The sequence below is a fragment of the Anabrus simplex genome, chromosome 2 (genome assembly GCF_040414725.1).
Source record: "Anabrus simplex isolate iqAnaSimp1 chromosome 2, ASM4041472v1, whole genome shotgun sequence".
Taxonomy (NCBI): Eukaryota; Metazoa; Arthropoda; class Insecta; order Orthoptera; family Tettigoniidae; genus Anabrus; species Anabrus simplex.
In genome coordinates this window covers 73577984-73602675 of record NC_090266.1, presented here as the reverse complement: position 1 = coordinate 73602675, position 24692 = coordinate 73577984, and the positions used below count along the sequence as shown (strand labels likewise).

Below are 24692 nucleotides of genomic sequence, written 5' to 3'. Positions count from 1 at the left end.
TTTTATCCGTGACTGGGGTGGGGAGGGACGTCTGTTCGCGGTTTTTGTTCGCTCATATATGGTAAAAATACGTTTGGTATGTTCGAAAAATAACAATACTGTTGCATAAGTGATTGCGATTATTGCGATAGACGGATGCTCTCTCCCCCGGTTGGTAGTCAACCGTGACAGAGAGAGAGGGGAGGGGGTCCTGTTAGTTTTCTTCGTGCATTCACAGGTAGTTGGTTGTTTGATTTCCTAAAACTAACACCATTAGTGGCATGTGATCGTGATGATTGCAGTAGACTGGGAGGGAGGGGGATTCTGTCCATTGTCTTCGTCCAGTCATATGTGGTATAATGACGATGTATAATATGTATGGGGTATGCAAAATATACTAATATTATTTTACATTTAAGGAATTGGAATATCATTGGATTTTTTTCTTGATTTTTTTTGTGGTACGTTCAAATCTAACTCCATGTAATGATTTAGATTACAATAAACAAGTTCGCTCTCCCAAGCTGGTGCACATCCGTGCCTGGGAGAGAAGTGTTTTCATTCATTCATTATTCTTCTTCAGCCAACGTTTGGACGAGTTTTACCTCGAAGCCAATAAGCTGCTGTGGGTTCTTTTGAATCGTGAACGTTACGCAAACGATTTTCGAAATCTGGCGGTTGAGGGCTTCATGTTTGGCATGAAGAAGACTAAGCCTTCTGTTTATGATGCCATTCACGATCTGTATTGACCAGGCATTCTTGGGAACCGTTACTGATGATTCCAAGGAAAAACTTAGTACAATGTTTTATGAGCCTCTTAACGCCATTTTAAGAATGTAAAAACATTTTTGCTATTTGCTTTACGTCGCACCGACACAGATAGGTCTTACGGCGACGATGGGACAGGAAAGGCCTAGGAGCGGGAAGGAAGCGGCCGTGGCCTTAATTAAGGTATAGCCCCAGCATTTGCCTGGTGTGAAAATGGGAAACCACGGAAAACCATCTTCAGGGCTGCCGACATTGGGGTTCGAACCCGCTATCTTCCGGATGCAAGCTCACAGCTGCGCGGCCCTAACCGCACGGTCAACTCGTCCAGTGAATGTAAAAACAGAATACCTATATCTTCAATGGATATTTCAGTTATTTAGGTGTAAACGCCTTAGATGAATAACCCTGTATAAATTACCTTACCTTGTACTCGCCATCGTTGAGCAAATACAGCACTTAATAATGTTAGGTATATAAGGTCTTACAAGTCAAAAGAAAGCAAACAAAATAACTCTCTATGTTCAACGTCCATTGTGATGACAGTACTGCTGCAAAAGACATGTATTCACCGGGACGACAATACTGTATCTTAATTACCGTTGATCTCATTTGTTGGCCTTCTATTTCCAAAATAACGGGTTCGAACCCGGCTGAGGTTGAAGATATTTCAGGGAGCTTAAATGTTTCTGACATGTTGCAGAACTCTCATAGGACGAAGTTCCGACAATATGGAGTCTCTTTAAACCTATAGGTACTGAAAGTAACATTTACTGTTAATTAGAGAATGTCTACAATTTTTAATCAAATGCTAGAAGAGAGAAATCTATTACAGCCACATCACGCAGGTCATCCATGGCACAAATTCGCTCGAGAGGATGATTCACTCAATAATGAACAGGAGGAACTCTGGAAGAGTACTTGCTCAATATGCGAAAGCGTACGTTTCCCACATACCAGGTGAAATAGTCGCCCCTATTTCTCCGGATTTATGCAAACCGCAGTTTATAACCTAACAAGAAAACATATCCACTGTTATCCGCTAATAAATTCTTGTATATGCATAACGCTTGAATTACATGTATTCGTCGCTGACAAACCAGCAATAAAGAGGTAATAATGAATGACCGCCCAGAACTGCGCTGTGCGTGTGAAAGGAACGCTCCATGTCGACCAGACAGTACGTTCACACAGGAATGTTTCGGTACTAAGACATCTGTAACAGATTTCTACCTGGCCGCGGTAGTTAGCAACCAATGCTCTGTGTTTTGTGTTCGGCGGTTCAGAGTTTCAAGCCCGGTAATGGCAGAAAATTCTTGTTCATTTATTTCAATCCCATGCGAGCCGCAAGAATGAAGTGTGTGGAAGTGCTAGTGGCTTTACGTCGCACCGACACAGATAGGTCTTCTAGCGACGATGGGATAGGAAAGGAGGATAGGAGTTTGAAGGAAGCGGCCGTGGACTTAATTAAGGTACGGCCCCAGCATTTTCCTGGTGTGAAAATGGGAAACCACGGAAAACCATCCTCAGGGCTGCGGACAGTGGGATTCGAACCCATTATCTCCCGGATGCAAGCTCACAGCCGCGCGCCCCTAACCGCACGGCCAACTCGCCCGGTGCCACAAGAATGAAAACTTATAGTAGTAATTATGATCACATTCACTTACTCTACTATGCTTGCATGTTAGTTAGACCTTAAAAGAGCTGTTAAGTGTAAGCAGCTCTTACAGTCGGAGGCGCATTGGGATTTTGGATTAACATCCGGTTCCTTGACCCATAGTGAGGAGATTAATGAAGAAAGTGCTCAGTGTGGCTGTTATGAGGGCCGTTCTCAATTGAATACGGAGAAAATATTTTATCACTAGTTGTCACTGGAGCATACCAGAAAATGGTGGCTGCCTTCCAGCGGACATCAACTGACGCAGGCGTCTTTCAACCTTTCGAAACGCATCCGCAGTCGGTAGGCTAGTTTTTATTCAGGAGGTACGTCTCGCTTCTCCATAGAGTAAATCGTATCCATGAACTCACAAACTGAATACATAGTGGTTGCCTATGTAACAACTACAGTATGTCTCGAATGAGCAGACACGTTTGCCTTGCTGCAAACGCCACAGTGTGTTGAATTAAGCCCGAATAGTTGTAACTAGGGATGGGCGCGACTGAAGCCTGGAATCGAGAGCGTCGACTCTATCGACTCCGAACACCGGACTCGGTTTGCATGAAGCCTCTCGACTCCAAGTTAACTTGATGCAAATTGCGGGGCAGCACGGTCGCTTCGCATCAAGCCTCGCGACTCCAAGCGAACTTGACTCTAATTGCGGGGCCCCTTGCGTGTCGAGGCGCGGAAAATATCATGAAATATTGTACATGTTGCTGCTCATTTGCCCATTGGGTTTTTTAAAGAGTATTGTAGAATGAAGTACGATATCGTTAACGAAGACGACGAGCGTAATGATGTAGTTGAAATAAAATTAAACGTGTCATGTCAGAAAGTATCAACATAGCAGACCACGGACATGTAATTTCACGTCTTTATTTGTCGTGATCAGGAAATCGATAAATAGATATCGATGGTAAATCATTATGAATTGCACATGAACGATGAAAACAAATCTAATATGGGTAAATCCCCTAACATAATTCGAACATAGATTACACCATTAAAAGCCTCCGTGGCTCAGGCGGCAGCGCGTTGGCCTCTCACCGCTGGATTCCGTGGTTCAAATCCCGGTCACTCCACGTGAGATTTGTTTTTGTCCGGGTACTCCGGTTTTCCCTGTTATCTTCCATTCTAGAAACACTCTCCAACATCATTTCATTTTATCTGTCAGTCATTCACCATGGCCCCAGAGGAGTGCGACAGGCCTCGGCAACCGGTACAATTCCTATCCTCGCCGCAGGATGGGGGCTTCATTCATTCCATTCCTGGCCCGGTCACTGACCGGAAAACAGGTTGAAGGTTATCATTATAATTCAAGGACCACGTTAAGTCTTGGTAGTATACACACAAGCCCCTTTTCGCGACAGCCCTGGTAAGCCTTGGCCTATCAAGTGACCTCTGCCCAGCTCGAAGGCCAGTAAATTACGAGGTGATGGGCGTTCAGCACGTCGAATCCTCTCGACCGTTATACTTGGCTTTCTAGACCCGGTCTCTACCTCAACGTGATCATAAAACCTGAGATACAGGTAAAAACCCCTGACCTGGCCGGAATTGATCCCGGGGCCTCCCTAGACTGCGGAGGCGGCTATTATGACGCACAATGTTTGGTAAGATATTTGTTGTAAAATCATACTCTAAGCACTCGCTTCCTTTTTTTCTGTTTTATGCCCCAGGCCAGGGGTATTAATCATTTACAATTAAAAAGCCTAACCCGGCCGAGAATCGAACCCGGAGCCGCCGGGTGACAGGCGCACGCGTTGCCCCCTACACCGCGGAGCTGAACTCATTGAACTCAATATTGGCGATTATCTAAAAGTATACCGTCAGATTATTATCACCACTACAATTATCGTCATCGTGATCATCATCGTCGCCAAAATAAACCCACAATATTAACACTATCGATGATAAAATCCCGAAACAATATTTAATGTTTGCTGGCTAATAATCATCTTGCATTCATCGTATCACGAGTTACCAAGAGAGGAACGTGGAACTATAATTCCAAGCAGTTCCGACAATAGTTGATAGATGGCGTTACTGCATCAGTGGAGTCGACACTGGAGTCGAGAGTGTCGGTTCCAGAGGTAGCAGTCTCGACTCTTCGCGACTCCGTTTGCAGCCCATCCCTAGTTGTAACAACAATGAGTGGGGTATCTACACTCTAAATCTTTAGTATCTCGTGGCTAGAAATATTCATTTCAGACAAGAAATCAGTACAGCCCTCAGAACCACCCAGCACCTGCTTACACACTCTTTCTCATTGGTCACATCCATCAGACGCGTTAACACATGCACACATCTGAAGAGTGAGGGGAGGTGGAGAAAACAGAAGTACAAGGATATCTAGCATGAACGAAACACACGCGGAGGGGGAGGTACTTGCTTCCCCGCCTGCCCAAACGCCCCCCTGGCTCGACAATGCAGGGAGAGGGGAATGAAGGGAGGAGCCACACACCTCCTGTAAGGCAACAGACGTAAGGTGTATGTCAACTCATTGAGGGTCAAATTCTCCAGTTTCTTTGTAATTCTTGTGTGCGAGGTCTGGCTGAAATGTTAGCCGTCTCGACTATGACTTCATTATCAAATAGCATCGCGCTCAACCATCGTAAGAAAGAATGACCCTTATGTTCGTCTATATAGGCCCTGCTAAATACTACTACTACTACTATTACTACTACTACTAATAATAATGATAATACCGGGCAAGTTGGCCGTGCGGTTAGAGGCGCGCGGCTGTGAGCTTGCATCCGGAAGATAGTGGGTTCGAATCCCACTGTCGGCAGCCCTGAAGATGGTTTTCCGTGGTTTCCCATTTTCACACCAGGCAAATGCTGGGGCTGTACCTTAATTAACGCCACGGCTGCTTCCTTCCAACTCCTATACCGAAATTCAACTCAAGAGTTTGGAAACAGTATCCTTCCGCACGTGAACACGTCCCCTGTTCCCCCTTCTCGCCTCCGTCCTCCATCTGCGCCACACAACCAGCTTATTATTAACGCCGTGCGTCTATCTGACAAGTACTTCATTCTGAAATAGTGAAGCATCAGACGATATCACATCCTTTCACATAGCTGTACTTTGATTACGTACCATACCTATTTATTCCTTTATTGACCATGTAAAACCTACAGATTACTGATGAATACCGAGGCAAGAGAAGCAAGGTTTATTTTTATTTCATAACGCAATTTGTGTGAGGCACATGGGGACTTACAACATAAGTATACGATTCCGATCTCGTGCAACGACTCTCAGTGGCAACTTCTCACAGTTCAAAAAGCTGGGAAAAAAAACACATGTGAGTGGGATTGCAAAATATAATGTTTCCAGGAATGTTGTAAATATTGTAGTCTCGTCATTCGGAAAGTAAAAACGAACACATGATTCCCTCATTACAATATCATATAAAATAATTATTATTTTGCTACACACACCATTGAGAACAATAACTATTCATAGCAATCTACGTATGAAATACAAGAGCTGGTAACGAACCCGAATAACATACAACCTGTGATATATTTTCCATATTTATACAGGGCAAAATGTTTTAATTTCTTAAGTCAGTTCAGCAGAATATCTAACCAAACTGAAGGAGGCTCCTGACTTCAGGAACAAGTAACAAACCTAGGGAACTATTTGGCGTTACGGAAGCATTTTCACCGACCAAAAGTCTGACTAACATGAAAGGGACCGCTAAGGTCTTGAATTGACTTAGTAGCCTATAGGCCTTTCATATCCCGTCGTCGCCATAAGACGTACCTGTGTTGGTGCGACGTAAAGCCACTAGCAAAATAATAATAATAATAATAATAATAATAATAATAATAATAATAATAATAATAAATTATTATTATCCTCAAAAACCAAAGTAAAAATAGCCTGGCATTAAATCATTATCATTATCAGAGACGCAAGGGCGTTTGAAAAACCGTTCCTATGAAGTTATTGTCAGCGCTGATCAAACAATTAAATGCCATATACTGGGGTGGGATTACATAGTGCACACTTCATCGCAATTAAATCACAGTTAATTAGTGGTTTTCCTTGATTAGAAAAAGCTAGTATAGCCAGAATGTTTAACCATAGAAACATCTTAATCAGTTCCCGAAAAAAATGGAGTTAGGAGTGGCCTCTGAGTGCCCAACGTCGCAAGCCACACCACCTGCAAGACGAACACACGTGACGTCTTGGTTACTTCTCCTTCATCCCCAGCGTTGGCCAAAATCTTCGCCCAAACGTTACCTGTTTCCTTTTCCACCGGGAATTATTGTGATCGCGATTGTACCTATGACTTGGTGAAATAGGTCCAGCGTAACGTTGACAATGGCAGTGCACATGCCCGTGTCGGTGTTAACGTGGCAATATTTATTATAACTTCGTTATAAAGATATCTGAGATGCACTGAAAGCCTAATCTTCATAAAAGTTGCTGTCCGCATATATCTTTCACCCTATGCCAGGAATGATAAGGTCAAGCGCACGCCAGACGAGCTGCGTGCAGGGTATCTTTACTCCCGTGCGGTCTCGGCTGGCACACGCTGACTGGAACGGATAAATTCGGAGGTGTGTTAGGGGTCCACAGTATCCGTGGTTTCGCTTCCTCTGAAAATAAAAAATAAGTCAACTATAAGCTACCCATTTATGTCCACTGGTTTTCTGAGACCTGATGATGTTTGTTGGCAGTAATTCGGTCAATATTAGGCTTGATGTTGCTGGCAGACACTAGGTATTTTTGTTACTGCATTGAGATGTAGGCCTATGTCTGTTAGCCGAGATCGGAATCGAGATGGATAAGAACTGTTCCCGTGCAACTCTTCTGTGCCAGCGCAGTCTGGCGCGCTACTGCACCGGGAGCGCTATTAGGAGAGTTTTGATACAGACTATAGAAGTACACCGGCAATGATCTGAGAGTCAATGATTTAGTGCATTCACTGGAATCCATTATTTCACCACCAAAGCTGTAAAAACACGGGCTCCCACACATGTAAACTGTATAGTGCCTACTGTAAAGGAAAACACCCTAAAACAAGCAATGTGTAGAAGGCGCACTCTACATCAATGTCATTGACTTACAGTCTGAAAGGGGAAGCATTCTAGAACCATGCGGAGGAGTTAGGACGCTTCACACCACCGCCCCATCCGCCTCCGTATCGTAACAGTTAGCACGATTAGCTGCAGTCCTCCGGAGGCAGAGGTCGATTCCCAGTACTGTCAGAAAGTTAAGAATGGCAGGAGGGCTGGTATGTGATTAAAATGGTACATGCAGCTCACTTTCATTGGGAGTGTGCCTGAAAAAAACTGCACCACATCAGGACGAAGACACGAGCTTACTTTACACAACCGCCCCGATGTAAGAGCCATACAAAGTGTCTCAAAAGCATTTGTATTTCCACTGATTTCAAGTTTAAGGACACAAAGGCCTACCTGCCTAGAAAAATGAACTGATGGGAGAGTATATTAACACTAGAATATTTAGAGAGATATAGGTACAAAACATATGCAAAATAAATACATTTTGCTCCCTAGGAACAATAAGTTATACAAGCGGGAAAACCCATAAACTATTTTACCTGAAATACATACAACATTTCTGGTTTTTTTACAGCCTTAATACCTAGTGGGCTCCCGTTTCTTATATATGATTTCCTTTAACCTTCGTGGGATCGATCTCAGTTTACGGTTGTTTCTGTCAGCATCTTCCTCCATTCGTCTAATAATGCCTTCTTGGGAGGTTTGTTCGAGTTCGTATGCTGTATTTTGGAATATGACACAAGTTCTCATTGGTATTGATGAAATGAAATGGCGTATGGCTTTTAGTGCCGGGAGTGTCCGAGGACAAGTTCGGCTCGCCAGATGCAGGTCTTTTGATTTGACACCCGTAGGTGGCCTGCGAGTCGTGATGAGGGTGAAATGATGATGAGGACGACACATACACCCAGCCCCCGTGCCAGCGAAATTAACCAAATTAAGGTTAAAATTCCCGATCCTGCTGGGAATCGAACCCGGGACCCCTGTGATCAAAGGCCAGCACGCTAACCATTTAGCCACGGAGCCGGACATTGGTATTGATGTCCCACGATTGTGGCGGCATTGCCATCCAACGTGTTCTGTTGTACAGAAACCATAGTTTCGTGTTGATAGCAATATGTTTAGGATCATTATCTTGGTTGAAAACGTAGTCCCCAACAAGACCCATATCACTGACAGACTTTGAAAGGATGAGATTTCAGAACACTAACACGAGTTTGGGGGTCAACGGTACCATCGTTGAAACACAACTTGTCTACACCATTACCACACTCACATTCAAAAAAAAAAGTACGGAACCCGACTATATTTAGTTGTAACTGTTGAAGTTTTGGTGTCTAGTTGACGTTTCGCTCTCTGTCACGCTCTTACACGTCTATTTCAGTGTAAAACCTTGAACTTACCTTCATCGGTAATTATGACCTAAATGCGGGGTCCATAACTGCATTTTTTGCATTCCCTACCATACGTAAGTTGATTTCGTCTAGTATAGGCTAGTGTAGGGCTTTTTTTCATACACTTCGGCCACTATATTAAGATTTAAGAAGCACATCTTTTGTCTTTGTGCTATAATAGGAAAGCCTGCACGTATACAAATCGGTGAAGTACTGAATCCCGCAACTCTCTGACCATAGGTGACAATCGTGTGGGAGTATAGTGGGATCCAGACTTTAATGAAAGACAGACATGTCTCCTGTACGACTGACTCATAGAACGAATCGCCTTATGAGTCCCAGACAGACAGGGTTCTACATACAACAATGTCAAGAGTAGGAACGAACCATGTATTTTGCAATTTTGCTCTACGTCGCACCGACACAGATAGGTCTTATGACGACAATGGAATAGGAAAGGCCTAGGAGTGGGAAGGAAGCGGTCATGGCCTTAATTAAGGTACTGCCCAGCATTTGCCTGGCGTGAAAATGGGAAACCACGGAAAACCATCTTCAGGGCTGCCGACAATGGGGTTCGAACCCACTATCTCCAGGATGCATGCTCACAGCTGCGCGCTCCTAATCGCACGGCCAACTCGCCCGGTGAATCAACCAATAAAGGCCCGTCAGATTTACCATCAACTCACATGGAACCCTTCATCCCAAGTTAATGCCGTTTCTCAAACTGATGGCAGTGTTGTCGAATCATTTCAACACTGACTTTGAATTATTTTCCCTATTCTTCATGCGTGTAGTTATTACTGGCTTTTGAGAACCTCAATGACGGTGGTCGTCTTTAAACTTTTTAAGTGCCGGGCTGAGTGGCTCAGACAGTTAAGGCGCTGGCCTTCTAACCCCAACTTGGCAGGTTCGATCCTGGCTCAGTCCGGTGGTATTTGAAGGTGCTCAAATACGACAGCCTCGTGTCGGTAGATTTACTGGCATAAAATAACTCGTGCGGGACTAAATTCCGGCACCTCGGCGTCTCCGAAGACCGTAAAAGTAGTTAGTGGGACGTAAAACAATTATTATTATTATTATTATTATTATTATTATTATTTACGTAGCACTAATGAAACAGTTCACTTATGAATGCAGTATTCGTTAAGTTTAGTACCAGTTCAATTCTATGTCTCCTGTAGGGTGACATACTTCTTAGTTTTACAGTAAAAATTTCAAAATCTAGTTAGTTTCAACATATATTCCAATTATTAATGGATGTTTATACTATAAATACTCACTCACTTTGGTCCACTCAGCGGCGGCTTACCGTCCTCATGGGGCAGCCTCTGAAATACAAAGAACAAACGAATATCATCTACAGCAGCTCTTGTAATATGAAATACACCAACTCCAACAACACTCTGCACATGAAAAATGAAAGAGTACATTTTAAAGTTTGGAAGAAAAATCGTACACTGAAAGCTGAACTAGGAGTTCAGGGGTGAAATAATAATAATAATAATAATAATAATAATAATAATAATAATAATAATAATAATAATGGCGTGTGGCCTCCGGAGAGGCATGGTGCAGGTATTTTGATTTGACTCCCGTAAGCGACCTGCGCGTCGTGATGAGGATGAAATGATGAAGATTTCACATACGCCCGGTCCCCGTGCCAGGGAAATTAACCAATTGTGGGTAAATTCCCGATCCAGCCGGGAATCGAACCCGAGACCCTGTGACCAAAGGCCAGCACGCTAACCATTTAGCCATACAGCCGGACAGGGGTAAGATTATGTATCTTATAAACCTTATAACGTTTGTTACCTCCTAAATTTCATCACAGTTCTTACCAGTGTGCTGATGTTGACGAATGGGAGATTACCAGCGGAGGCAGAAAAGGCGTGTTCGGTTCACCTAGGCGTATCTGAGTTCAATGTCATCTCAGGAAGACAAGAAAATTAGAAACAAGTCTTCCAATTCTGGAGTGAGACAGAGCTCAGGGAATTAATTCAGTCTACACCAAAAATGAGAACCAGGTTAATTTCTGGAGCAAGGCACTCAAGTACACGACAGACCACTTTATATCAAACGCCACGGTTATACAAAGCGGAATCCTTCCCTTGTCTCCCCTCCAGGAATTTTCGCGAACTGTATGGCGATGGCTTTGCTTTCCTTGTTTATTTTTTATAATGCGGCGTGGCTGCTAGTCCGACACTGCAGTAATTAAATATTGGAAGTAGGCCCATAACTAATTTACTATTAAAATTGATAAACTTTCTTGGGCTATTATAAAGGCTTAGATCATCGAGGTTCTAAGCTCCGTGAAGTTGATCTGTGTGAAGCCAGACTTTAACGTAACCTCGGTAAGGTACAGTGGCCACAGAAAGTATTCGTACACCTATAGAATGTGATGGAACGTCATTACGGCATACGAGCTGAAGTCAGATTTATAAACGGTATAACGACAGACATCAGATATACTCGCTGAACATACAGATCGTTTAAAAATGTAACATGATCAGCACGAGACTGTATATATACTGCAGATCGTACCGCCAAGAAAGTATTCGTACAGTGCGGATGTAGTGCCTTTGTGATTCGTTAAATCAGTTGTCGCACAGGTTTTCGCCGCTGTGTCTGCAGGAGGGGTTGTTATCTCTTCAGTCATCACTGTTCTATCGTTGCCGTAAGATTATTTAGTATGGGGCAAAAGAAAACGGAACTTTCATCGAGTCAACCAGAGAATATGGTGTTCATTGTATAAACAAGGTAAAAGTTATTGTCAGATTGGAAAACAGCCGGACATTAGCTTTACTACGGTGAGTTCAATCTATATATATAAAATAGGAGTTTTGTCTGTACATTGCTCAGAATTCGAAAAGAATGTTATTTCTGTATCGGTCATGTCCACAGTAACAAGGAAATGCACTTTTTACTTTTCCGTAATTTCTGTCTGTCAGTCTGTCTGTCTGTCTGTCTGTCTGTCTATCTGTCTGTACACGCATCACTAGAAAGCGGCTGAAGAGAATTCAATGAAAATCGGTATGAAAAGTAAGTCGCTACAATCTAGGCCATAAATAATTTTACTCGCGCTGATTGAAATCGTAGTTTAGGGGAAGGCGTAAAATTTAATTTTCAAATATTTATGTTATTAGTGGTCCTATCTTAACAAAAATGGTATGCAAAGTCGAAAAATAAATCGCTACAATATAGGTTATAAATAATTTTATTCACGCTGAGTGAAATGGTAGTTTAGGGGAAGGCCTAAAACTTAATTCTTAAATATTTACATTATTAGTGGTCCTGTCTCATTGAAAATTGGTATGCGAAGTCGGAGAATAAGCCACTACAATCTAGGCTATAACATTTAATTTACGCTGAGTGAAATGGTAGTTTAGTGGAAGGCCTAAAAGTTTAATTCTCAAATATTTATATTATTAGTGATCGTATCGATAAATATTACATAACCAAAGTTATATAGAATTAAATTTCCAACCATTTATGTCGTATACATTTTTACCGTACCAGCTATGAAAACACAGATATTCATGAATTTGTATTTTTGTTGCCAAGTCCATATCAACGCCGAGCCACGAGAAAATGGATTAAGAGAATTTAATGAAAATCGGTATATAGAGTCGGGAAATAAGAAACTACAGGCTAAGCTATAAACAACTTTATTCACCCTGGAGGAAATTGTAGTTTAGGGGAAGGCGCCTAAAATGTAATTTTTAAATACCTATGTTATTGGTCCTACCGAAAAGTACTACATAACAAAAGTTAAGAGAATGCAATTTCCGGTCATTTATGTTTTGTTCAGTTTTAATGTACCGGTACCGAATATGATAAGAGTGGTTTCAGAGGCGGAAGACAATTAAATGTGAACGCCTACAATATCGAAGGCGCATAACATTGATCAACAATAACATTACATTGACCACTGTTTGTTGTGATGTTCTTTGTTTCTTATGCTGCCTCTTAACTCCGATAGATGGGATTACTGCTGCGTATCGAGTATAATAACCTGACTAAATACTGGCAGGAAATAGCCGGGGAGTTAGAAAACTTTCTTCTTTGGTATGCTATTCCTCTGGTTCATACATTTTCTGATACAGCTGGTACGTAACACACTGGTTCATAATAGTATTCCAGCTATTCGATCCCTACTCTGACGCGCTGTTTTGAATCAGTGGGCATACTTAAAGCAGAGGTTCACTTAGTAGAGTAGTAGTAGTAGTAGTAACTTAGTATGGCCTGGTCTAGAATAACAATTAGGGCTATTCCAAATGATAGCACCACAATTCATTAAATAACTCAAAATTCAACCCTGAAAAGAGACGTTTCTTAAGAAAAGCTTCTTCCTCTTCTTTTTTGTTAAATTCTACATTCATTTTATTCCAAATTGGCAGTGAAGATGGGGTTTCTCCTCCGGCTTGGAGGAAAGATTTGCCTCCAAGTCAGATTTTTCCGCCGCCAGTGTAGTGAACTGATACTTTCCGACTCATCGGGTACTCCTAGGAAACAGATTAGTAAAAGGGCATAGTTTTTGCCCTGGAAGTCGCCACTATTCGACACCCTCCCCGCCGAAAAGGGACGAGGAGTGTTCACGGCTCAAGGCAGTCTGCGGCTTGGTCATTCCAGCTCTGGAACTTTGGACTGTTAGATCGGCAACTTAGTCGTGTTCGTTGAAAGTGAGGAAATGTGTAGTTTTTCATTTGATAGAGTACTTCATATTAAAGGATTTTTTAATCGTCCCATTCCTACTGACGTCATTGTAATGTATGTTCATTTCAGTTGGGTAAACCACTAAGACAATCTTTTTGAGGATGTAAAAAAGCAGATGGAGAGTGAATGTCTACCATTATAATGAAAGTTCCCCAACCTGATTGTGACTGATGATATGCATGCGGATCTACCATTACAGTGAAAATTCCCTAACTCAGTCTTCATATGAGAAAGGATGTTTGGTGACTTCCCCGTCGCGTTTCTAGTGTAACGTTAAGAGCTATGCAATTTCATACAATCTTGCTCACAGCGTGTAGACTACCTAACCTAGAATTCCGTATACAGTGTAGAATTCCGTAGCGAAGCACGGGTACATCAGCTAGTAGTTAATAAATACAAACACAGCGGACAAACAGAAAACAAACCCAGATCTGGTCGTCCAAAGGTGCTGACAGTACGGGAGCGACGCATTATTGTGCATTCGATACGAAAGGAACCGTTCCGAAGTGCTTGCATCCGTCGTCGAGGCCTCGCTTCAAGGTCCAACAAAACGGTGAGTGTGCAAACTATAAGGAATGTATTGCACAGTGCGAACCTGCGTAGTAGATGTCTACGAAAGAAGCCACTTATAAGTGAAAGAAATAGGCAGAAGCACCTACAGTTCGCGAAAGAGTATTGTGAAAAGGCAATGGACATTTGGAACACCGTCATTTTTTCTGGTGAAGCGAAATTTACACAGTTTGGAACTGGTAGGAGCAGCAAAGTTTTGGCGGAAGCCAAACACCCAACTTGAACCTCTAACACGGGGGAACGAGTGTGATGGTTTGGGGCTGCATGGTTGCAGATGGAGTGGGAAACCTGGCATTTATTGATGGTATTATGGATCCCAGAAAGTACATAGATGTGTTGCGCCATAATTTAAGCAGCAGTGCACACAAGCCTCATCTGGAAGGAGTCTTACACTTCCAACAGTGCAATGATCCTAAGCACTGAGCCATGATAACCCGTGAATGGTTGTTGTACAATGCCCCGAGAAGACTTCTCACTGTCCAGATCTCAATCCCATAGAGAACCTGTGTGATCATCTAGCAAAAAAGTGCAAATACGCCATCCTACTAGTAACGAACATTTAAAGAGATGTTCTCGGATACAAAGTCCAACATATCTGAAGAGTACATCAAACGTTTAGTTAGCTCAATACCAAGACGTGTGAAACAAGTCATCAAAGCTAAAGGCATGCTACAAAATATTAAGACCATGTTTGAACAAAAACTTCGGCAAGTTTTGAGTTATCTAATAGTGTACGAATATATTTTTGTGTTAAAAGACGGGGTTATTTGTTTATTATGTTGAGCGCTGTAAATCTCATAGCAATTGTACTGCAAGGTGTTGTCTTTTCTTTATACATATATATCACGGGGTGTGTTTATATTAGTTCATGCTGCTTAATATACAAGATATACGTTAACATGTTGGTGTACGAATACTTCCTGTGGCCACTGTACATGGCTGCAGAATGCAAAATTTGCGTTACGTCTTCAGAGTCACAATGATCGTCACACGTGTACACAAAGTGCACTTTACTCGTTTACGGAGAGAGTTGGCTGTGCAGTGTGGAGCGTGTAGTTGTAAATTTGCATTCGGAATATGGACGGTTCGAAACCCACCAACAGCTGCCCAAAAGATGGTTTTCTTAGGTGTCCCAGTTTCAAATAACGCAAATGCTGGGACTATACTTAAATTAAGGCTGCGGCCGCTATCTTTCAGTCCTAACCTTCCTATATCACATCGTACCCGATGACTTATATGAGTCAGAGCAAAGTTATACAAAGAAAAACTAGTCGCGTTCCTTCAAGATTTAGGTCACAATATTCACAAGGAACATGTACACCAACTCCACAACAAAGCATTCAACTCAGAATTAAAATGTCTTAAATATGATACGTGTGGTCTATTGACTATAACATTTTGTGCAAAGTTTTCTAGGACACCACGCCTCTAAACCACACTTGTCTATGGAAACATCACGCGATATCTAGGTTATCTATGTACCACACGATAGGACACGCAATCGAATTAAAAATAGGGCTTTCCATAAAATCTTTACATTACTCATAAAATATTTTACGAACTGTACCTTATGTAGGCAGGGTCGCATGGGACCGTAAAAACATGCCATATAAATTCATCTCATCTCCGACTTCGTATCAAGAAACGGGTTAGACATACAAATATACCTCATGTTGGGAAGGCAGACCCACAAGAGGAAGAATCTACGGTTCCAGCTGAGCTTCATGTCACAAAAGGACATGTATAATTCAAGAAAATAAATCCAGTTTTTCATTGTACAGGAAATATAACAAATTTTGGCGTACTGTACAGATGGCTAATCTGTCTGAGGGAAACAAACAAACAGGTAAATCAACTCTCTGCAGAAATGTTCTGTGAGAGGTTATTAACATGCCTATAGTGCCTCGGTGGCTGGAACAGTGGTACAGTGTCCTATCACGGGTTCGATCCCGGCTGAGGTAGTCTATTATTGAAGGACAGTCAAACATTATTGTCAATGTTGTCGGTATATTATTAAAGATCTCTGGTGGCGCATTCAGTGTCACCCGTAAAAATTCAACTAACTCAGCCATAGTATCCGTTCCAATATAATTCCATAGTCGCTGCTAGATACCAGCACAGTGGGAATGTCGAAATTGGTAGGCAGGCCACTTCAAAAGGTCTGCACAACGGTAGCTGAAGCCATATTATTATTATTATTATTATTATTATTATTATTATTATTATTATTATTAACGTGCCCATACATCTACTGGCACGTCTGACTCCTTGGCTGAATGGTCACCGTACTGGCCTTCGGTTGACAGGGTATCGGGTTCGTTTCGCGGTCGGGCTGGATAATTTAACCACGACAGGTTAATTGCTATGGATCGGGGACTGGGTGTTTGTATTCGTATTAATACACATATATTCATGTTCTCACAAACAAACCAAAATACTAACCATCAGACACACACACAACAGTGAATACATCCCTCCACTGAGAACTGGCGACAGGAAGGGCAACTGGCCATAAAACGTGGTCAAATCCAAACCCACCTCCAAATAATTGGAGAAAGGTCAGATAAATAAGAAAATAAATTTACTGGTATGGGTATTTCACATTTAAGAACTTTTAAAAACCAACCAGCTGTCGGTGCAACGTAAAACAAATTGTTAAATAAAAAAGGGAAATAATTATTCATCATTCCACCACAATGGGCAGTTTTGTATTATTTCCGCAAAAGATAGATTTAGAACTTCTTCTCACCTCGAAACAATAGTCGAAGTAAAGATTCGAACTAATTCAACAGCGTTTCCAGGGGAAAAAATTGGAGTAGTAGGGACAGTAATACGAATAGTTATCCTAAGACCAGAATCATCTCAGAGTCGGTACATATTTCCAACACATTCTTAAGTAGCTACGTACAGTGCAAGTGCAGGGTGTGGGTGTGCCGTGTATGAGAGGCCACAGGTCTGCAGATGTTCGAGCCACACACTAGTTCTTTCTTTTCTTCTTTTTCTTTTCCTTTTTGTTGCAGCATTTCCTGTCCCAACTAGAGCTGGTATGGCCCATGCTCTGTGTCCACAGCGACGGATACACCAATCCTGTCGTGGGCTCATTTATAGAATCTCCTTCTAACCACAATACACATATCTCCAGCTAAATACATCTCAGCAGCTCAAAAATATGTAAATATAATTTTTTAAATAACAGTTTAGATATATTTATCATTTCTCGAACAATTCCAATGGGTGATAGAAGAGTTTAGAGAGTTCACCGCGACGTGAAATAATTGAAGATAATAGAGCTAAACAGCTGTAAGTTATGAATGCGCTAGGCTGAAGTAGCCTACATATCCTAATTCTGCACTTCCTCTTGCATGTCTTGTCGCCGTGCCCCAAGTAGCACAATTAAGTTTTGATTTCCAGTAAAACAATGAAATGGCGTATGATTTTTAGTGCCGGGAGTGTCCGAGGACATGTTCGCCAGATGCAGATCTTTTAATTTGACTTCCGTGGGCGACCTGCGCGTCGTGATGAGGATGAAATGATGATGAAGACGACACATACACTCAGCCCCCGTGCCAGAGAAATTAACCATGGATGGTTAAAATTCCCGACCCTGCCGGGAATCGAACCCGGGAACCCTGTGACCAAAGGCCAGCACGCTAACCATTTAGCCACGAAGCCGGACTGATTTCCAGTACGCTACATTAACAAGTTTACGTATGTAGGTATCGTGGGCTTTCAAACAAAACGCATGAAGTATTTTTTCCTCACGGAACTGGAGAGTTTATCGTATAGATAGGAGGGAAACGACTGGAGGTAGAGTGTTCATACCAATGAAGGAAGAATTGTTAAGCTACGAAAAAGTTTAGGATGAGAAACACAAAATTCTGTGTGTAAGGCCTATCCCTAAAGATAACAGGAAAAAGTAGTTAGTGGGACGTAAGGCCAATAATATAATAAAAAGATAATAGGCAACCTGATGTTTTTGGACTGTACAGAAATGGAAAGGAAGGCGCTGACGCAAATGCGTTATTTTATAAGAAATTCAGCTATGCGGGGAACGACACGGAAAGGAACGTGATCGTAGCAAATGATCTCAATTTGCTTAATGTCAACTCCGAAGGTAATGCGAATGACAGGAAGCGCGATCAATAAGCGGTAAATGTGGGAAGGACAGCTGAATCAGAAAGTGCTGGAACCAACTACAGGGCTGTGGTGCTGATGAAACCACATGAGCTCTATAGCGAAACTGAAGTAACATATAGTAACTTATAAGTGATCACGAAGCTATTTTCGTCGTAGTTAAAAATAAATGTCATAGAAAGGATGGTTGTAAACGTAGGACTATTAGGTAGTATCATTTGTTTAATAAGGTAGGTATGAGGGAGTTTAAAAAAAATTATGGTCGGTGGAACATGGTAACTAAACACGTAAACGGTATGTGGAATGGGTTTTAAGCAATTGTTGAGGAATATGAAAACACGTGTTGTGGCTACTCCAACCACTACTCTTTTACCTTCATATCTTCCACACAATATAAATAACATTTGTTTGAGCGCCAGTTGCTTTTTTAAGAAAAACAACAAAATTCGGTAGAGCATACCTCTTATATCAATTATCTCAAGGCGTGAGGTGATAAACTCACATATCTGGCAATATACAGGGATATGGATCAGGAAAATATTAAATTACTGTTGCATTTCCACAATTAAGGATTGTACATGGAACTGGAATCACTTATTATAATTAAAATAAAACTGAGTTTATGACTATAATTTACGTCACAATGAACAATCATTGACGTCTTTTAATTTAACAAAAGGAATATATCGTGAGATTTGCGGTACTAATAAAAGGAAAATTTAATCTAAACAAAAAAAACTATTGGCATGAACTTGAAGTGAGATGTGATATCGCCGCTGATTACATTCTTCTTCATGTTATGAATGCATAACATGTCTGATGCTTTAATTACCTGATGTCGGCATACACCGCTGTTGAACTTGAAATTCTTGGGAAAACCTATGGGCTGAAGTCGGGAGCCGTCTGCTGTTATCTTCTTATATAACAAGGAGTTGGCCTACATACCATGTACGCGTGTAGGGAGCTCCAATGTAATTACGTCCACTCAATATATTATAAGAAATTGGAAAATATTATTGAAACATCTTGTGAAGTCCATCCTCACAAGAAGATGATGTTTCTTTATCTGCATAGTACCCGTCTCTGCTCGGATACAACCACCACTTGTAGACCTCCTCGATTATTACTTCTTCAAACACAACTCTTAGCTCTGACCATCACTCGAAGACCACTTCTTCCATTTGATACATCTGACTGTTACATATGATCTGAACGATATGAACTGAACGATATGATCTGAATAATATGAACAGAATAATATGAACTGAATACCTCTCCCCACCGTTGCATCAACTTATATAACCTCGCGATGACGACTCATCTCCCTACTCACTGTTCATCCCTTCCACTTCAACATACAGTAGCTGGCGAATACTGACACTTGGTCGCAATCACGTGCCCACGCACTGATGTCATCAGTCAAGTGTTGTCTAAGCGTGCCCAAGCGGATTGAGGATGACTATGCTGAATGCGTCACCGGGAAATCTACTTGCACAGTTAAACATAGCCTCGATTGCAAAATACTATGCCAGCTCATCTTGCCAAAGTTACAAGCCACAGCATGACAATATGAAACCAACAAATCTCACTTACTACAATACAGAATAATTACAAACAAATTTCACTTAACCTATGATTAAATACAATAATATACGTGATACCTAATTATTACAGTCTAAATGATGAGAAACAGAATATAAAATCTAATGACTCGGGTTAATAATGATAATAATAATAATAACAATAATAATAATAATAATAATAATAATAATAATAATAATAATAATAAATACTGAATGGAATCTGTAACCCTGTTGTACGGTTACAGTGTGCACCTCTAAAAGTGGTAAGGAATAGACTCGCCATGTTATAACAGAGAAGTAGACTTAGAAAGAGGCGCAGGTTGGAAGGAAATACGAGTTGTGGAAGTAAGGGGAAATTGAAAGAACTTACTAGGAAACTGAATCTACCGAAGAAGTCAGCTAGGGATAATGTGACGACAAGCATAATTGTCAGTCACACGAATTTTAGTGAGAAATGGAAGGTTATGTATAGGTATTTTACGGCACAAACAGCTTCCCAGAAGGACATTCCAGGAATCATTAATATGTGAAGAAGGCAGAAATATTCAGTCAGCAATATATATTGTTGGTTACAAGGATAATGTCCAGGTAGAGTAAGTGAATAATACTAACAAAGTATTGAAATTTACCTGCGATAACAAAGACATTTACAATAAGATACAAAAGTTGAAAAGATTGATAAGACTTCTAGGGATATACTAAAGGTGAATGGGTTGAGATATAAGGCAGTACCATATCTTAAGTACTTACTTGATAACCATTTGCATGAAGCAGCTATTCCAAATTAATAGAGAGTTGCTATGGTAACCCCTGTGTATAAAGGAAAATTGATAAACATAAAGCCGATAATTACAGGCCAGTCAGCTTGACATGTGTTGCATGTAAGATTTCGGAAAATATTAATTCTGATTATATTAGAACTGTTTGCGAAATTAATAACTGGTTTAATAAAAGACAGTTCTGGTTTAGGAAAAGTTATTCCACTGAAACTCAACTTGCAGGATTCCAGCAAGATATTTTAGATTCAGGACGTCAAATGGACTGTATCGCGATTTACCTAACTAAGGCTTTCGATAGGGTAGGTAATAATGTTATTTGTTTTTACGTCCCGCTAACTACATTTTGAAGGTTCTTGGAGAAGCCGAGGTGCCGGAATTTAGTCATATATATATGTGCGATATGAGTCGAGAATTGTAATCAGATATAAGGCTTCTTGCGGGTGATGATATATATATAGAGTAATAAATAAGTTATAGGACTGTGAGCGAGTGCAAAGAAGACCTTGACAATGTTGTGAGATGGACAGCAGGCAATGGTATGATGGTAAACGGGGAAAATTCAGGCTCAGAGTTTAAAAAAGAGGAAACCAACAACAACAGTTTGTTTTACGTCGCACCGAAACAGATAGGTCTTATGGCGACGGTGCGATAGTGTAACCGTCCAGGCTTCTCCAGCCATACTTTTACGCGATATCACTCGATATCAAGATTATCCGCCATTTGTAATTATTTATATGACATATTTATTTTAACTTCAATCATTTGTAAATAAGGCTTTTGGAATCACATTGTATATATTAGAACATCATTTATTATTTAAGTTATTATATTACGTAGGATAGGAATTCATTATGTATTGTAAATATGGTCAATGTTGAGACAGAGTTGTTGTCATTTCATCTCATACTTGTGTACAGGGAAAAGTTATTCTTGAAGCGGGAAAGTTGCATGACTCACGGGGTTTACTCATGAGCAAGAGGCACTACACAGCTACCCGCGTGCAAGGCTAGCAAGCTTGGATTCTACATCATCGCCACGCCTACTGGACTAGTCAATAATGAAGAGAGGGAGATGATAATGCGATCTACGAATCAGATGCTTCGTTATACAGAGAATTGGTATTGAGCTGTTATCAAGAGTGGGGAGAGCCCGGTGATATATTATCTAGCGCGGAGCAATCCTCAACTCACGGACATACGACTACCAGAACGCCAACTACTTTATAGATTTTTGAGACAGTGAGTGGTCGCTTCGAGACATAGTTATTTTCGTACAGTGAGTTGTCGTTTCGACACAGTACTTAGCTGCTGTGATGCTGTCGGATCTGTGTGAGACGAAACAAGCTTACGGCTTGTGAGATATTCAGTAATTATTCTGGACGAAGAACTACGTTTAGTTCAAGTCCATGGCATTTGGTACAAGTCTGTATAGTATCAGTAGATTAGCTAAGTTGGATTGAGATTTCTGCTAACATGGAAAAATTCATATATCTGAATTTTCTACTCCTACGATCAACGCTGATCAATTTTCACAAGTATAGGGCCAATGTCTAATTTAAAGACTAGGCAATTAGGGAGTGCTAGTCCAGACAGCCCAAATCACATCAGAGAAGGAAGGATGTCCATGGAGCCAATTCTACAACAAGAAGAGGGGAGCGAGTAACCACGGAACACAGATGACCTCAACGGAAGCTGCAATTGGTGAGCTTCAATTAGATAAAGCAAGCAACAGTAAATTCATTAACGTAAATTCTAACGTCCCTCCAAGCTTAAAGGAACTTTTCCGATTCATCTAATTTTTTTGTATAATAAATTCATTTGTATTTTATATTGCGTTAATTTTCTTTCTTAAGCGATACTTAATGGTTAATTATTTAAAATCCTACCCCTGTGATTTAAGTATAAGTCTCTATGCTACTAAATATACATTTTGCTTTACAGTTTTGTTTAAAACTGTAACGCTGGCGCCCAAACATTACATAGAGAAATGGGAAACCATGGAATGTTAATTGATTCTATTTGCGTGGCAATTTTCGGGCAAGCCACATCTAGTTATATTTATATTCATGTGTCCCCAGGTAATAACTTTCGTCTCCTCTAATGAGAAGCTTAGGAGAGCGAACGGTTAAAATAGGAAAGGTTTAGGAGTGGGAAAGAAACGGCCGTGGCCTTAATTAAGGTACAGCCTGGTGTGAAAATGGGAAACCACGGTAAATCATCTTCAGGGCTGCCGAAAGTGGGGTTTGAACCCACAATCTCCCGGATGCAAGCTCACAGCTGCGCGCCCCTAACCGCACGGCCAACTCGCCTGGTACAAAGAGGAAAGTCCTCAGTTTTAATTACTGGGTTGGTGGAGTGAAATTTCCTCACGAGGGTCACTGTACCTACTGTAGGTGTCTCTATAAAGGAAAGATCTTCGTTGGAGTAATCACATACACAGGATTGTAAATAAAGGTTACGTATCTCTTCATATGGTTATGAGAGTATTTAGCGGTTCTAATAAGGCTGTAAAGGAGAGTGCATATAAGTACTTGGCAAGGCCAAAATTAGAGTCCGTAAGATTGGTATACTTTTCATCCTCAGGGTTTACTTTACATGAGAAGTGGAAAAAGATTTCCCCCCCATCTGCTGGACAGAAAGCTAACCGAAGTTAAGTACTTTTGGCATAGACCAGTAGATGGAACTTCAAAGCATGCCTTGAACAACTTCCAGTGATATTCCCGCCATTTTGATCACTCTGTTTTCATGTGTTCATTTTTGTGGTCATAAGCTATTCAAAAAGTAGTCGGAGATATCCATCAAACTGATAAACTATTCTACGAATGGAAGGATGTTATTGGAGGAACAGACCCTCCAAGGAGACTGGGTAACAGGGGAATGTTTCGAATTCGCGAACTTGAAGAAAGGAAATTGTATAACTGAAGTCAGTTAGTATGACTTTGTACACAGTGTTTGCTGTTGCAAATTGTATTTTGTTGATTAGATTTTTGTAAGATACGGGTTAAAATTGCAGTGTTTAATTCCTTTTTTCTTTCTTTCTTTCTTTCTTTCTTTAAACTTTGTTATTTCTCATGTGAACCTTTGTGATGCCCTTATTTCTTGCCATACAACTTTCCATTCCATACTGTAACTTTTCATCTGGTCACGTTATTCATTGAATGATATGGAAATTTACGCAATGATGCAAAGTTACCAGTTCACATACTTTGCATTAGTATTTAGATCACAATATAACTAATAATAGAATTGTTAGGCCATTAAATTGTACACTCGTTCATTCCTACTAACCCACACACCACCTTTAAAGAGTTTTATGTATTTTCCGGCAATGGTGACGTTTCTGAAACGGTGTTTCCTCTTACGAACTATAAACAGTGATGCAAAGTATACACATTTTACGGTACAGTTCTAGTATATGGGACCCTCACCAGGATTAATTAATTCGAGATGGGCTGAGTGGCTCAAACGGTTGAGGCACTGAACTTCTGACCCCAACTTGACTCGTTCGATACTGGTGGTATTTGAAGGTGCTCAAGTACGTCAGCCTCGAATCGGTAGATTTACTGGCACGTAGGAGAACTGCGGGACAAAACTATAGTAAAATATGCCTTTATATGATCAACAAAAACCGTGTTAACGTGTTCACGTAAACTAGGAATATGTTTTATTTAACTAACGTGTGTAAGAACATCTATTTTAATTTAGTCTTGACATAGTCCGCATGATTCACATGGTATAAGATAGGGTACGACCGTACGACTTTCATAATTTTCTCCTCCATTTCTCAACTAACTACGTGACACGTGCGCAGGAAACTGTTTTGAAGACTGCGTGTGGTAGTTGCAGGACCGACCTGTTCTGCTCTGTCCTGCCCTGTCTGTGAACTTGCGATGGTCCAACGATTTGTGTGAATTACCAAAATCTGCTTTGCGCTGCTTTAGCTACTTCGCCTGCGTCCCAATGTGCGCCCGGCCTCATGCTACTAACCTTTCACACGGTCCACTTGCTTTCCACGCCACGCCACGAGTGATGGGACATTCGATTCATTTGATTCCGTTCACGTTACTGAATCGATACAGTGAT

The 24692-nt window shown here is 41.1% G+C and overlaps 1 protein-coding gene across 1 annotated transcript in view; it reads right to left on the bottom strand.

The window, feature by feature from the left end:
* The window catches only part of trio (trio Rho guanine nucleotide exchange factor), a 1596874-nt gene that overhangs the window by 1513885 nt on the left and 58297 nt on the right, over window positions 1-24692 (bottom strand). Inside the window, exon 3 of the mRNA XM_067140202.2 lies at window positions 10116-10159. The gene's annotated coding sequence lies outside the window, so the exon portion shown is untranslated. The remainder of the gene's footprint in view (window positions 1-10115; window positions 10160-24692) is intronic.